Source organism: Coffea arabica, chromosome 6c (assembly GCF_036785885.1).
Source record: "Coffea arabica cultivar ET-39 chromosome 6c, Coffea Arabica ET-39 HiFi, whole genome shotgun sequence".
Classification (NCBI taxonomy): Eukaryota; Viridiplantae; Streptophyta; class Magnoliopsida; order Gentianales; family Rubiaceae; genus Coffea; species Coffea arabica.
Window position 1 is genome coordinate 19,802,449 of NC_092320.1, and position 15,082 is coordinate 19,817,530.

Here is a 15,082-nt window from a genome sequence, read left to right on the forward strand (position 1 = left end):
ATCATTTTTTTAGGGCAAAATTATCAAATCAAATTTTACATAATTCAATTTAAAGTCCTTAACATTTCACAAAATAAATTTTTTCATTTCTGACATTTTACCAAAATGAATTGTTTTGTCTCTCACATTTCATAAAATGAATTTTTTCATCTCTCACATTTTTCAAAATGAATTTTTTCATCTCTTATTGATCATGTGCATGAATGATTTTTTTTTAAACCAATGTATATATCTATTTGGTTTCACCCAAATAATATGAATAATATGTAATATATCTCTATTTAATTTCACCTAAACTGTCTAATCTTAGTTGTGCATATTTTATTCAATACATATGTACAGGGGTTTAAAACTAACAATTTTGTTTTAAAATCATGTATATATCTATATGATTTCACTATGTAAACCTATTCAATATTTGTTGTCTTTCTCTTTTGATAATCATTTATTTATTGAGTTGTGTAATAAGACCATCTAATTAATCGATCATATCTGAAATTTTCACTTGCCACTTTTAAGACTAACAGTTAATTACTTGTTTGTAATTGTCTTAAAATTTAAAAATACCAATCACTTACTTCTTTTTGTCATACTTTTCATTTGTTTATTTTTTCTATCCAAATTTAATTCAATATAAACACTCGATAATGTTTAAGATTAAATGTTTTCTTTGTTTTCAATTTTGAAGTAAAAGGAAATGAATATGAGTAAAAAAACTAACAATTTTTTTTTAAACTCATGTATATATCTATTTTGATTTCACCTGAATAGTACAAAGTAGCATGTAATACATCTCTATTTGATTTCGCCTAACGAAATCAAATAGAGATGTATTACATGCTACTTTGTACTATTCAAGTGAAATCAAATAGATATATACATAGGTTTAAAAAAAAAAACTATTCGCACACATGATCAATGAGAGATGAAAAAAATCTATTTTGAAAAAAGTGAAGGATGAAATAAATTTATTTTATAAAATGTGAGGGACGAAAAAAATTCATTTTATAAAATGTGATGGACTATAAATCGAATTATGTAAAATTAAATTTGACAACTTTACCCTTAAAAAATGATAACGTACAAGACATGTAGTAGATTCCAATAAAAAACTAGTCAGAGACCTAAATAGGAACCAAAATTGATCAATATGAATTTGTAAGGGATGTAAAATTACACATTTAAAAGTGAGAGATGAAAAAAATTATTTTATAAAATATGAGGAATGTTTTAAACAATTTTCCCTTTTGGTAATTTGACTTTCATCAATTCAAGTAGCAATAAAAGTTTGTTACCGAAAATAATACTAGTTATAAAAGTTAGTGTGCAAATAGCAGTTTAGCCCTGAATTTTTGGAGAAATCACACTTTATTACCGTGAATCTTGAAGATATGCACTTTACTGCCCACGAAAGCTGGTCAAATGTTTAGAAAAGTTGATCTACCCAACTACTAGTACAATGACACTGTTGTTCTTCAATTATTGTCAAAAATACCTATTTGGATTGCTATTTTTAGTGAAAAATATATCGTAGTAATTTGATGTATGTAAGATAAAAATGTGATTAAAAAATATATTCATGAAAAACGTAAAAATTTCTCTACAAAAACTCACAATCCAAACAAGTGTAAATTGTTATTTAGCATTATAAAAGGAGTTAATCACCCTAGTTCTAATGTACTTTAATAAAAGTTATACTTAAACATAGAATAAACGAGCTTGTTTTAAATATAACCAATTATCTCGATGAATGACAAAAAATAATACTAATTTCAGTTTGGACTGAATTTGTGAATATTTTAAGGCAATTTTATTAGTCAAATGATAATAACACTCCAAGTAAAACCTCAGCACTCTAATTTTCTTTTATATTACTAAAATCGACAAATATTCCCCTCATCTAGTGTCAGTCACAAAATAATATGTCTTTCTTTCTATCCCTAACTTCAGCAATTCTATTTCTTTATATCTACAACCACCTCAAACACTTCCGTTAGTGCAAACCTATACCCAATTTCCTAATCCTAGCAGCCAAAACTAACCCCCTCCCCCCCCCCCCCCCCAAAAGAAACCCAAAAAATAAAAACCACAAAACAATATTCACTTTCATTCTTGGTTGATATGTTTATCACTACTATTAAAATTTAGAAACTCCTTAGTGAAAGTGGTGTTTTTTTCCCTCTATATTTGCTGCAGAGTCAATGTATGTACTTTAAAAAAAAAAAAAAAAAAAAAGCATGCAGGACTAAGTGCATTACATTCTATTACAAAAGTTTAGTGCTCAATTAATTTGTTCAATTGTACTTTTGTTTAATTTCTTATATAATTGCAGTGTTGTCTTTGGGAGAGTTTAATATAATTGTTGAACTTGGATGTGGTTCTTTTTAGGAGTTTATGGTGGATTATTTAAAGAGAGATTAATAAAATTGTTGTACCTGAATTGGTTCTTTTTAGGAGGGTTTACCTGTAAAATAGATGCCTTTGTTGAATTTACGAAATCCATAATTTCATAACTCTATACCATGAATTTCAGTCTTATGCGAGGATCAGAGGATGTTTGAGCATTTTTAGGTGATAGCAAGGGTTGTCCAGCCTTGGCTAGTTGCTAGGTTGATTAAGGGTGTAGTTGTCTAAACCATAAAGTGTGCAAGAAAGGAAAAAGAAATTACTTGAAGGATAGTCTTATAAGGTTGGGGCCAGAATTTTCAATTCAAACAATATAAAAAGAAAGAGGGAGGGTCTAAAACATTTTTTTTTTAAAAAAAAAAGTGCTAATATCTTCTATCTTTTCTTATTCTTATCAAGTACATTACTCAATAAAAGGCATATCGTATCTTGGTACATTGCAATTATTTTAAGCGTGATAAAGCATATCAACATCTTTTTAATATAGCAAATAAATATAATCATCAAATTTCGGTGATATTTCATTTGTTATCTTGTTTTGATATAGAGAATTCAATAAAAGTGCACTTAAACAAAAAGGAAAAATAATATAACTTTGAATAAATTGCCCAGCCAAAATAAAAGGGTTTTGCCTACCAAATTGATTAATCCATTTAGAGACTCATTTGCTTTTTATTCTTTGGGAGTTGGGACCAAAGCTATTAGTATTGAAACTTATAATTTTAACAAGGTATTAAGACAAAACAAGGATTTCAAAGTGTGATTAACCCTAAGGGTGCGTTTGGTTTTATAGAATTAGAATTGAAATTCTATAGAATTGAAATTCTATGAATTGGAATTCCAAGTCATTCCAATTCTTTCGTTTGGGAAATGCATAGAATTGATACGGAATTTATTTGGAATTCCAAATCCTTTGTTTGCATGAGAGAAGAATTCATTAGGAATTAGAATTGTTTTCATGAAACATTTGCTTACATAAAATTTTTCTTTTTTTTCCTTTTTCTATATAATATTTTTTTTCTTTACATTTAGCTAATTTTTACTAAAGATTTAAAAGTAAAAACCAATTTGTGCCTTTAATAATTTTTTTTCCCACTCATATATCAATTTCTTTGGTGAACATTTCCAGACGTAGGTTGTGCTAAGCATAGCATTAGCGAGACATGTCAATCTGACTGCCTTCTTTTGTTCAACGTATGGTATAGATATTGGCATCCAACCAAAACTGGACCTCAACCCCGTAAAAGTAAATCCCCAATGACACTAGCATATTTCTTAAAACATGGTAGAATACCGGACAGTTAATTACTCACAAATTACCTGACCCAAGAAAATAGTGAAAAAGAAGACAAAATAAATAAATTGACTTTTTTGGTGATAATCGAGTAGGGTAAAATTTATGACTTTACCGAATAAAGAACTGTGCACCACGAAATGAAAAAATGTAGAATAGATCTCAATCATGAAGACAAGGTCCCGAGGCTTCTTGTTTTTGTAACACAATATGATAAATACACGACCGAACCTTTGTACTAATATTTACCAGCTTCTTTGGAGGAGATGTTGGAAAATACAAAACTTAAGACTGTCAAATGACCAATTCACACACAGTCAAGTACTTGCTAAATAGAATAATATCTGTCATCCATTCTTTTGTGAGTGTGCAGACTTGTGGGAGATAAAAACCAACAGAATACAGGAAGAGCACTTATACAAAAGCTCCTTAACTTTGAGAAAGAATGCAAAGCAATTTAAAAAAAAGCATTAGATCCCAAGAAATGCTATAAATTGTTCCCCACTTAACTATAATCATCCAATGGGACTATGTGCAGAAATTATATTTTCTCTACTAATCTTTTTGATATGTTGCAGCCAATTTGTCAGGCAGACCTCTCCTCCTCCTACATGGAGATGCAAGCACCTTGGGGACAACTTCTGCGCTACCACCTTCACCAAAAGCCAAGTCTTCCTGCAGCCTGTGGAGAACTCCACCTTCATCAGCAAAAGCCCGTGGAGAATCTTCCAGCTAGGGCTGCAAACGAATCGAGCCGCTCGCGAGCCGCTCGCGAGCGGCTCGAGTCAAGCTCGAGATTAATCGAGCTCGAGTCGAGCTCGAGCCAGCTCGAGTCAACCTCGAGCTCGAACTCGAGCTCAGATTATTAAGCTCGTTAGCTCGCGAGCCGGCTCGCGAGCTTGAGTATATATATTTATATATATTTTTTATTTTTATTTAATAATAAAATTACGTATATTATATATAAATATATTTTAATTTTTTATTTTCATAGCGAAATTACGTATATATCCTTAATATTTTATTATTTATTCAGAAAAAAATATTATTTTTTTTTATTTTTTTAAAAATAAAATAATTTTTTTTTATTTTTTTCGAGCTCGAGCTCGGCTCGACTTGATTCGAGTCGAGCTCGAGCTCGAAAATTGCCAGCTCGTCGAGCTCGAGCTCGAGCTCGAGCTTGGTAAAATTTAGTCGAGGCTCGGCTCGATTAGCTCAAAACTCGACTCGGCTCGGCTCGTTTGCAGCCCTACTTCCAGCCACCAACAAAAGCTGAAACTTAATTAGTTTCTAGAAAACTACCAACATTTTTATATGGTTGTACGAAGTTATTGTCCGGTAGCCAAAGTTTGCTGCACTATTGGTTCTCTTGAATTCAGTACCACTTTCAATGAAGAAAACTGGTATAAATATCATGCTGCAAAACTACATCATATTGTAACTAGTGGGGTGGGTCATCAATTCCATCATTTCCAGTAACAATCCAGTAAAAATACAGAATTCCGACCAAGAAATAAACCAAATTCTGGTGGAATTGAACCCAAAAATTTCTTATTTCTTATTCATTTAAACTTTTTCAGAAAATCCATCAGAGTGAAGCTAAAATACTACCACCAGCAATCCATATGAAGCAGTAGTATAATTTAGACAAATGATATATAATAGTAGTACAAGGGAAGATTCTATTGATCCTGGATTAATTTAAGGACCAAGTTTTTGTTTGTATGGAAGACAGCATCAGATATACTGAGCCAGAGAAACAGGTGCAAAGGAACTTCTTTTGTCATTAGACATCTGATGAACAAGACAAGAAATGAGCCAAACAAAACTAGAACAAGTCCACCTGAACAGAAATGGATATGAAAGATAAAATGGATATGGTTTCATTTCTGTCTTGTTATTCGGGATAGCTAATAAGTTCCCTTTCCCTGATTATTACCCTGATTACGCCACCAAGAAACAATTCATTGACTACCTAGAATCATATGCCACCCACTTTGATATCAACCCTCAATTCAATTAGTGAGAGGAAGCAACTTGGACTCGATTTAACTAACTGAATTCAAACCCACTCCAGTCACAATAGAACAAATTAGTGAGAGGAAGCAGAAACAAAAGCAGGCCTTCAATCATTAAGAAATGCACAACTTGACCAGAAAGGTTAAAATATCAATTATCAAGATAACTAACAGCAATCTGCAGCAGAGATAAGCAAAAAATAAGCCCATGGTCAAAAAACTTCAGAAGGTTTTCACCTCAAGCGAATTCCCTTCTTTACAGATTCTTTGGCATCATTTGCAGTAGTAAATACGAAAAGCAGCTTGGATCTCACAGTATTCAGAACATGGATTCGAGTAGGAAGGAAGGAGCAGGTAAATGATAAAAAGTGTAGTACTCACTATATATTCTGATATATGAAGCTATGAAATGGAGTTAAACAAGAACAATGGGAAATAGAAGAAGGCGGAGAAAATTACATCACTGAATGAAAGGCTTCCAGAATTAAAGCTTTTGTTCAAGACGTATCTGTATCAAAATACGATTTAGAGGTGGAAAGATCCTTACTGAAGGAATATTGTGGCAGATTTTGTCGAAATCCTCTCCTCGAACCCTGTTCTGAAATTCTTCACGGATTGCCAACACTTTTTGAGTGAACCAATGAACCTCAATCCCTCGGGCCGGAATCATGGTTAATCTTTGACAGTAGTGAATCTCAATGGCTCCTTTCTCTACCGTCCACTTCTCTAATACGAAAATATTAGGGTTGCAGGTGGAAGTGATGGTGGAGAGCAGAGCACTAGCGGCTGAGGAAAAACGGTGAGTTAGATAGGAAGAGAGGGGCGCCAATATCCTTGACCCTATTTTAATTTTTGATCCATACTAGATCCGCGTATGGACCCGTTTAGTCGTGGAATTGGAATTAGAATTCTTTTGGTCTGGTAAAGAATTCAATTCATGGAATTAGACTTCTATAGAATTCAGATTCAATTCTAATTCTATGAGTGAAGCAGTATCCAAACAACAGATTTGGAATTTGGGACCCAATTCCAATTCTAAACCCCAATTCCATGGGGAACCAAAGATACCCTAAAAGTAATTTCAAACGCCTAAGTTGTTTAAATTATTAAACTCCTCGCCTGTAACTGTAATTGTATTGGGATGTACATGCACTGATAGTGTCAGATGACATTCTATTCAACGACAGAAAGTGGAAAAAGGAAAAATCAACATGTTCCCTGAAAAATTAGCCTCCTTAGGCTCCCACTCCCCCTAGATTAAGATAGAGTAGGTTATATAAATGTATGCTGACAAAAAAAAAATGTTCCCTGAAATAAAGAAAGATAACAGATAATTAATGTCATCAAAGTATACCTACCACTATTGTGTAGTGCCAGAACGAGTACAAGCATTACAAAGAGAAGGGAAAGAAAAAAGTTACTACATCACAGATTCAGTGGTGTTTCAATAATATCAAGTGTGTTCAACTAGATTTTGCTGCACTCTAATCCTATGGGTTTTCATTCTTTGACGTGCCTGTTCTGATATTTCTGTTTGTCCCATTCTTGAATTAATGTATCCCTGTAATGAAATAGCATTCATCAGGTTCCATCTTCTTTTTCCATAGGCAGCAAAGTCATTCCATTTCTTACCAAACGTAAAGCTCTTCATTCCATTTCCTATCAAACGTAAACAGAACTCAACAGGCATCAAGCTGTCAAACTTTCACTCAGAACACATGAACAAACCTAAAAGAAACAGGCACCAAGAAAAGAGTGGTAGCAGAAAGACACAGGCACAGAAGAATGCTCTGAAAGTTTGGATGCGCAGACCACACTCTGCATTTTTTTTTTGGGGTCAAATTTCATGGCCAGTCCAGATCTGTGATGATAGCATATTTCAGTGCCAACTTTAATTAATTAATTCACCACTCACTAAGGTTACAAAAATTGCACTCTTCCATCTGCATTCATACGTAGCAATACTGTCATCATTAGTAATAGAATCAAATATTTATCGTTTGAGTTCAATTTTAGCATACTGAAACTTGCTTCTGCAGTGCATGTGATTAAGAGACAAACTTAAAGAACTAAAGCAGAACATAAGCGTTGAAAGAGTTATTTTAAAGAACCAACAGCAACATGGGAAAAAACATAGACTGTTAAAACAAGTCAAACTGATAATAGAAGAAATTTCTTCTTCGGCCTGTGATTAAGAGACATTTACACTGCCCTCCTATTGAAGTTAGAATGTTCACCATGTTTAAATATTTCGAGTCGAATATACTACATTGAGTATCTGAATCTCTATCAAGTAAAAGCTCAACAACTTTGCATGGCTGGATACCTAAGATGTCTTTAAAAAGGACGGAGAAGAGCATCTAATGAGCAAAATCAAATAAAAAAGGAGCAAAAAAAAAAGAGTGAAATATCCAGAGGTCCTAAATGGAGCCGATTAAGTATAAGATCCCCTTTCTCCAACATTTAGACTGTTATTGCACATCTTTGGAGCAAAGTTCTCAACTATCTTAAGAAGGGATGGATCATTTCCACTATCTCTGAACGAATCTAGTAAAAAGACAAAAGTAGATACTTGCAGTGAGAATCCTCGCTAATCCATTTATTCAAAATAAACCACTGCATCATCAAATTCACTAGCCTCGATAAGTCCTTGGACCATAATGTTTAAGATAAACAATGCAATTACTATATGGTATGGGCGATAAACTCAACATCTTGATGCTGCTCCACTGAGCATGTTCAGTATATTAGAGAAGCATTTTTGGCATAATGAAAGAATAGAAGATGAGGTAGGCCAGAACTTTGAGCGACAAAAGCAGCCCCCTCTGTATCCAATGGCTTCTGATTATGCTAACAACTAAGTAAGCTTCTTCTATCTTCTCTCACAAAATTCAGAAAGGGAAAGAGAAGCATTTTTCATCTATAATAGAATAGAAGATGCTGTAGGTAACAACTAAGTCAAACTTACTTCTATCTTCCCCACTCAGAGACACATGACGAAATCTAAATATTCCAGCGTGCTTATCACCTCATTCTAGAGGATGGGAGCAGAAAGCTCAGAAGTGTGCCTGCAATGTGTGTCAGTAGCTCAGAAAAATTCCCGCGGGAAAAACCCTCTGGCAAAAGAGATACAAGGGAATTGAAGTTTAATAGTTTAACCATAGCTGCTCTTCAACCAGAACAAGCGGATTGAGAGCTGCTATGCCATGGCTGGCCTTCAGTCTTTGGCTGGAGGGCATCCTTTGCCTTCCAAAAGGTGTATCGGTAGTACATGAATTGTAAATGGTTAATAAACATGTGACAAAAACTCAGAAGTAAATGGTTAATGAACGTGTGACAAAAAGTCAGAAGTTAATGGCCCTAATACAAAACTGATGTTATTTTGGACCTTGATTGTGCTCGTTGCTTGCAAACTTTAGGCACCAAAATCAACCAAAAAAGACTTTGTAACCTTTAAAATTTACAGAATGCAATTTCTGATTATCACAGGAGATAAAAACTTTTGGGTGTTAATGCTAGCTACAATTTCTCTGATCTTTAATCCGTAAATTCAGGGACTTGTGAGCTAATTTTGTGAGCTAATTTCATGCCTAAGGGGAGGCCAGGGATGTGTATGGGAAGAATTAAAACACTCACTCAAACAAAGAAGACTTGAAAAAATGGCAGTCAAGTTAAGTTGAAGAAAGTGAATACTACAGTACAATGACTATCATTCACAACTCCTGTTTTTTTTGTCACTTAATTTGATTATTTTGCAACTGCCATGCATAAGAAGATAAATTAAGCTGCAATTCAGTAACCCAACATGACAATTACATGGACAAGCCATCATGTATAACGCAAGCATACATAAGACTGACTCAAACAGACAATGTGAGCCATCGAGACAATTAGGCATAAAATTTTGAGAAGTGATGAGAGAGGCGTGATCACAGAGTACAAACCATGAAATGCATTGAAAACAGGCAGGCAGACACTCTTTCATCTGATAGTCGTGAGAGAGCTTCTAACACATTGTCGCTTATCACCCTGCAAGTATTTAATCTTCAAATCTCTAGAATATGCTCAAAGATTGCTCCTCCAAGGACTATTGATAAACTTTTTGAGACCAAAAAGGACAGATACTGACAACAATATCAACTGCGAATCTACATCATGTAACTTTGGATGACTAAATGCTAGGAGCCAAAAAGAGCAGTGGAATATCCAGAGGTCCCAAATGAAGCCAATTAAGGATAAGATCCCCCTTCTCCATTATTTAGACTTCCATTACCCATTTTTGGAGCAAACTTCTCAATTATCTCAAAAATAGAGGGATCATTTCCACAATCTCTGCATGAATCTAGTAAAAACAAAAAAGTAGACAAATGCATTGAGAATCCTCTCCTGTCCATTTCATCAGAATAAACCACTGCATCATTAAATTCGCCAGCCTTAAGAAGTCCTTGAACAATAATATTAAATGTAATTTGATCAGGAGTGCAACCATTTTCTTCCATTTTCTTAATAAACTCTTTCGCTTCCTGTAGTAAACCTTCTGAAAAGAGGCCATTTATCATTGTGTTATATGTTGTAACATCAGGGTCTAATCCTTTAGAAGAGAGACTATAGAAAAGATGCCGGGTGCTGTCAAGCTTCCCACATTTGCATAATCCATCAAGGACGATGTTGTACATTGTTATATGACAATCTACTCCATCAACTTCCATCTTGTGCAAAAATTGAAGTGCTTCCTCAGCATGTGAATTCTTGCATAAACCATTTAACAACACGCAGTAAGTGTGAAAATTAGGTTTTAAGCCAGCAGCTCGCATCTCGTCGAAAGCTTCGATTGCTGTAAGATACCTCCGCACACTAAATAAACCCTGCAGGACAGTGTTATAAGTTGCAACATCAGGTGTTACCTTTATGTTGGATCTCTTGGAAGAGATTCATGGCTGCTTCCACTTTCATTTTCTTCATATAGCCATGGATCAATATATTATGGCTTTGAACATCAGGACTAAGGCCGTTAGCAGCCATTTTATCAAAAACTATCTTTGCTTCGTCCATTCGGCCTTGTAAACAGTACCCATCCATCAATGCGTTATATGTAGCATTATCAGGCTTCTCATTTTGCTCAATCATGATTTTCAGTACCTCCTCTGCATCTTCTAACTGTCCTTCCTTACATAGTGCATCAATAAGAATACTAAAAGTAACGACACTTGGAACAATATTATAAGCCTTCATCTCAGTCAAGAGCTTTTCAACGTCCTTCCATTTACTTAAATTGCACAGACCCTGGACCAAACAATTGTAAGTGATGACATCGGGGGCAATTCCTTTCTCAATCATCTCGTGTAGCAGGGAGAGAGCTTGATCCATCATTTTATCCTTGCACAACCCGTCGATAATAGTGTTGTAAGCAGCAGTTTGAGGCCTGCACCTTCCTCCTTTTTCCATGAATCTAAGGACTTGAATGGCCATGCTAGTGTTCCCAGCCTTAGAAAGCCCATCTATCACAGTCCCATACGTAATTTTATTGGGTACGCATAGCTTTTCATATATTATTTTCTTGAACAATCCTTGTGCCTCATGAATTTTGTGTTCCCGAAAGAGTCCTTTGAGCAGAGTGGTAAATGTGGCCGTATTGGGCACAATACCTCGCTTGAAGAAGCTACCCAATATAGAAAACCCAAAATCCACTCTACCCAAGAAGCAGTAACAATTAATCACAATACTTAGCGTGTATTCATTAAGCGGAATGCATCCTAACTCAGCCATATCTCTGTAAAGAGAAAGAACCACCAAATACTGCTTCATCTTAACAATAGAACCCAGCAATTGAGTGAAATGAACAACACTAGGCACAGGTCTCATCCGGACCATCTGCTTGTAAAAGCCTAGAGCTTCATCAAGATTGCTGATTCTGTCAATATCACTCCTTAATCCCCGAGACCCATAATGAACAATGTTGTTAGGCTTAGCCTGATGATGATTACTATTTTCAATACCAATGGTGAGGGCTGCAGAGTGAAAAGCTGAACGGATAGGGGTTGAATTTCTTGGAGAAAGAAATGAAAGAGAAGTAAAAGCGGCACTAGTAGCAGTACCTTTCGCCCCTGCTTTGTGACAAAGATAAGCAACAGAGAAGGCCCTTTTTCTCATCTTCTTGATGGTTTTGCCTTCGGAGTTCAGCTACAAAATCAGAAAGTCTGATACACGTGAACGGGGTTACGTAAGTTTAGGGGCTGCATGTGCGTGCATGGGGTTTGCATGGAGGGCCACAGCTGGGTTTTGTTGCAGTTAGTTACTGAAAGTTGTTACAGTTAGTTAGTACTGATTTGTAAGATTCTTATGACATCAGCAGATGTCATAAGTTTGTTAGCCGGTTATAAGCTCACCGTCTTAGCACTTATAAAAGGCGAAGATGGGCACCAGTAGAAGACAGACAAAATCTGGGAAATTTGTTATATCGGCACTTTCCATTTCTTCTGTAATCTTTCCTTCTTTATTCAAGTCAATAAAGTTCTCTTGGCTTTCGGATTACTTCTCCGCCAGTTTTTGTAATTCCTAAGTCAGAGATTGAGGACCTCTACTGTCCTTTGCATCAGTGGTATCAGAGCTGGGTTACGCCAGCTCCAATCATCGATGGCAGAGGGCACTAGGTCTCAGGATGTCAGGAAAATGGAGGAACAAGTCAGAGCTTTGCTGAAGGAGCAGCAGGAGCAATTTGAGAGGGAAATGGCGGCTCTGCGGAATTTGGTGATCGAGCTTCACACACAGAAGGCTCAGGGCGAGGGGAACAGCTCTCCTCACCATTCGGATACTCCAACAAGTAGCAGGGGAGGATATCAAGTTCCTTCGCGACTGTCACGTATTGACTTCCCGAAATTCAACGGGGAGGACTTCCGAGGATGGTTGTACAAGAGCGAGCAGTTTTTTGAAGTGGATGGCACTCCTGGCTCAGTCAAGGTCAAAATAGCGGCCATGAATTTGGAAGGTAAGGCTCTTCAATGGCACCAAATTTTCATGAAATCTAGGCTTACTCGTGAACCCCCTGTGTGGGAAGAATACGTAAGGGAGCTGTCCTCAAGGTTTGGCGATTCCCTGTACGACGATCCAATGGGCGAATTGAAGAGCTTGAAGCAGTCTGGGACAGTACAAGACTACCACGATCTGTTTGAAGAACTACTCAACAGAGTGGACCTCCCAGAAGATTACGCTACAAGTTGTTTTCTGAGCGGGTTGAAGCCCGAAATCCAGTTGACTGTACGGATGTTCATGCCTAAAAGTGTGCAACATGCCAGAATTCTGGCCAAGATCGAAGAAGCAAAGATATCAGTACAATCGAATGGAAAGGTGACACCCAAACCTTTCACGAATTATTATGATCGCACTGGTACCACACCAATCCATGTGAATGCTCTTAAGCCTAAATGGAAGACGGACTCTAAGGCAGTGCTGCCCCTGCCTACGTTTCCAGCACTCCCTAGCAATGAAAGACAAAAGGAGCTAGTTGTTAGGAGGCCTTTCAGGAAATTGAGTAGGGCAGAAATGGATGAAAAAAGGGCACGAGGACTTTGTTTCTGGTGCGATGAGAGGTTTACTGCTGGGCATAGGTGCGGGAGTAAGCAATTCCACCGACTGGAGGTTTGGGATGATGAATCAGATAAGGATGAGACGGAAACAGATGAGGAAGGGGGTACGGTCGATGAGGGACAGTTAGCTCATATTTCCCTCAATGCCATGACTAACATGACTGTTCCTAATTTCAGGACAATGAGGGTCACTGGGCATGTGGGAAGGCAGTCTGTGAACATTTTCATAGACTGTGGTAGCTCACATAATTTTATCCACCCCAAGGTTGCACAAAAGCTGGGATTAAGTACACGGCAGGTTGACCCCCTAATTGTAGAAGTAGCAGACGGAAACAAGTTGACTACTCGTGAACTCTGTTCAGGCTTCACCTGGAAAATGCAGGGGCAAGAGTTTAAGGCCGACTTGTTGGTACTACCTGTGGGTGGATGCGAAGTAGTATTGGGAATGCAGTGGTTAACCACCATTGGGGACGTGAAATGGAACTTTAGGGATCTCAGGATGGAGTTCTTGTCGGATGGCCACAAGGTGGTCTTGAGGGGAATGAAGCAACATGGGCTACAGTTGGTGAAACAGAGAAAAATGCAGAGGCTACTCCAAAAGCCTGAACAAATTGCAGGAGCTCAAATCTGCCTAATCAGGATGATCCAAGAGCCGGAGCCAGAACCATTACCTCTTTCTAGTATTGCTGTAGGAACCAGTGGTGAGCAGGTTAGTCAATCGTTGGGTCTGGATTCTTTGTTAAATGAATATGATGATTTGTTTCAAGAACCAAATGGCTTACCTCCTGAAAGATTGCATGATCATAGAATTGTTTTAAAAGAAGGTACGGAACCTATCAATGTAAGACCTTATAGGTATCCGGCCTTCCAGAAGGGAGAAATTGAAAAATTGATCGCTGAAATGCTTGTGTGTGGGCTCATCAGAGCTAGCTCTAGTCCATTCTCTTCACCAGTAGTTTTGGTGAAAAAGAAGGATGGGTCCTGGCGAATGTGTGTTGACTATAGGCAGCTAAACAATGCCACAATAAAGAATAAATTTCCCATTCCTTTAATAGAAGAGTTGTTGGATGAACTTTTTGGAGCTAAGTTCTTCACCAAATTAGATTTGAGGTCTGGTTATCACCAGATTAGAATGAAAACTGAAGATGTGGAGAAGACAGCCTTTAGAACTCACGATGGCCACTATGAGTTTCTAGTTATGCCCTTTGGGCTAACTAATGCTCCTTCAACATTTCAAGGTCTAATGAATGACATTTTTAGGCCATTCTTGCGGAAGTTTATTTTGGTTTTCTTTGATGACATTTTGGTATACAGTGGCGGTTGGGAGGAGCACCTGCAGCATCTGAGTGTGGTGTTTGAACTACTGAGAAGTCATGAACTGAAGGTAAAAAGAAGTAAATGTGCTTTTGCTCAGCAGCAAATTGACTATTTGGGGCATATTATCAATGCAGAAGGCGTCCAAGCTGATCCCAAGAAAACTGATGCCATTCGGAGTTGGCCACTGCCGCAGACAGTCAAGGAATTGAGAGGATTTCTGGGTCTCACTGGGTATTATAGGAGGTTCATACGAGATTATGGTAAAATTACAAAGCCTTTAACTGACTTGCTTAAAAAGAATCAGTTTCAGTGGCACGATGGAGCTACTCAAGCTTTTAAGAAGTTGCAGGAAGTTATGAGTAGCCCCCCTGTCCTAGCTCTGCCAGATTTTAGCCAGGAATTCATCGTGGAGACAGATGCATCTGGGAATGGGATTGGGGCGGTGTTAATGCAAAAAAGGAAAC

General features: G+C 36.9%; 1 long non-coding RNA gene and 1 pseudogene across 1 annotated transcript; both read right to left on the bottom strand.

The window, feature by feature from the left end:
- Positions 1-4,170: 4,170 nt before the first annotated feature.
- LOC140008541 (uncharacterized) lies at positions 4,171-6,563 on the bottom strand. Its single transcript, XR_011815967.1, has 2 exons — positions 6,266-6,563; positions 4,171-4,382 (listed from the first exon to the last, which is right to left on the bottom strand). It is a non-coding gene; the product is annotated as an uncharacterized lncRNA (long non-coding RNA).
- A 3,384-nt stretch (positions 6,564-9,947) lies between these two features.
- LOC113693105 (uncharacterized) lies at positions 9,948-11,868 on the bottom strand (annotated as a pseudogene).
- Positions 11,869-15,082: the final 3,214 nt, after the last annotated feature.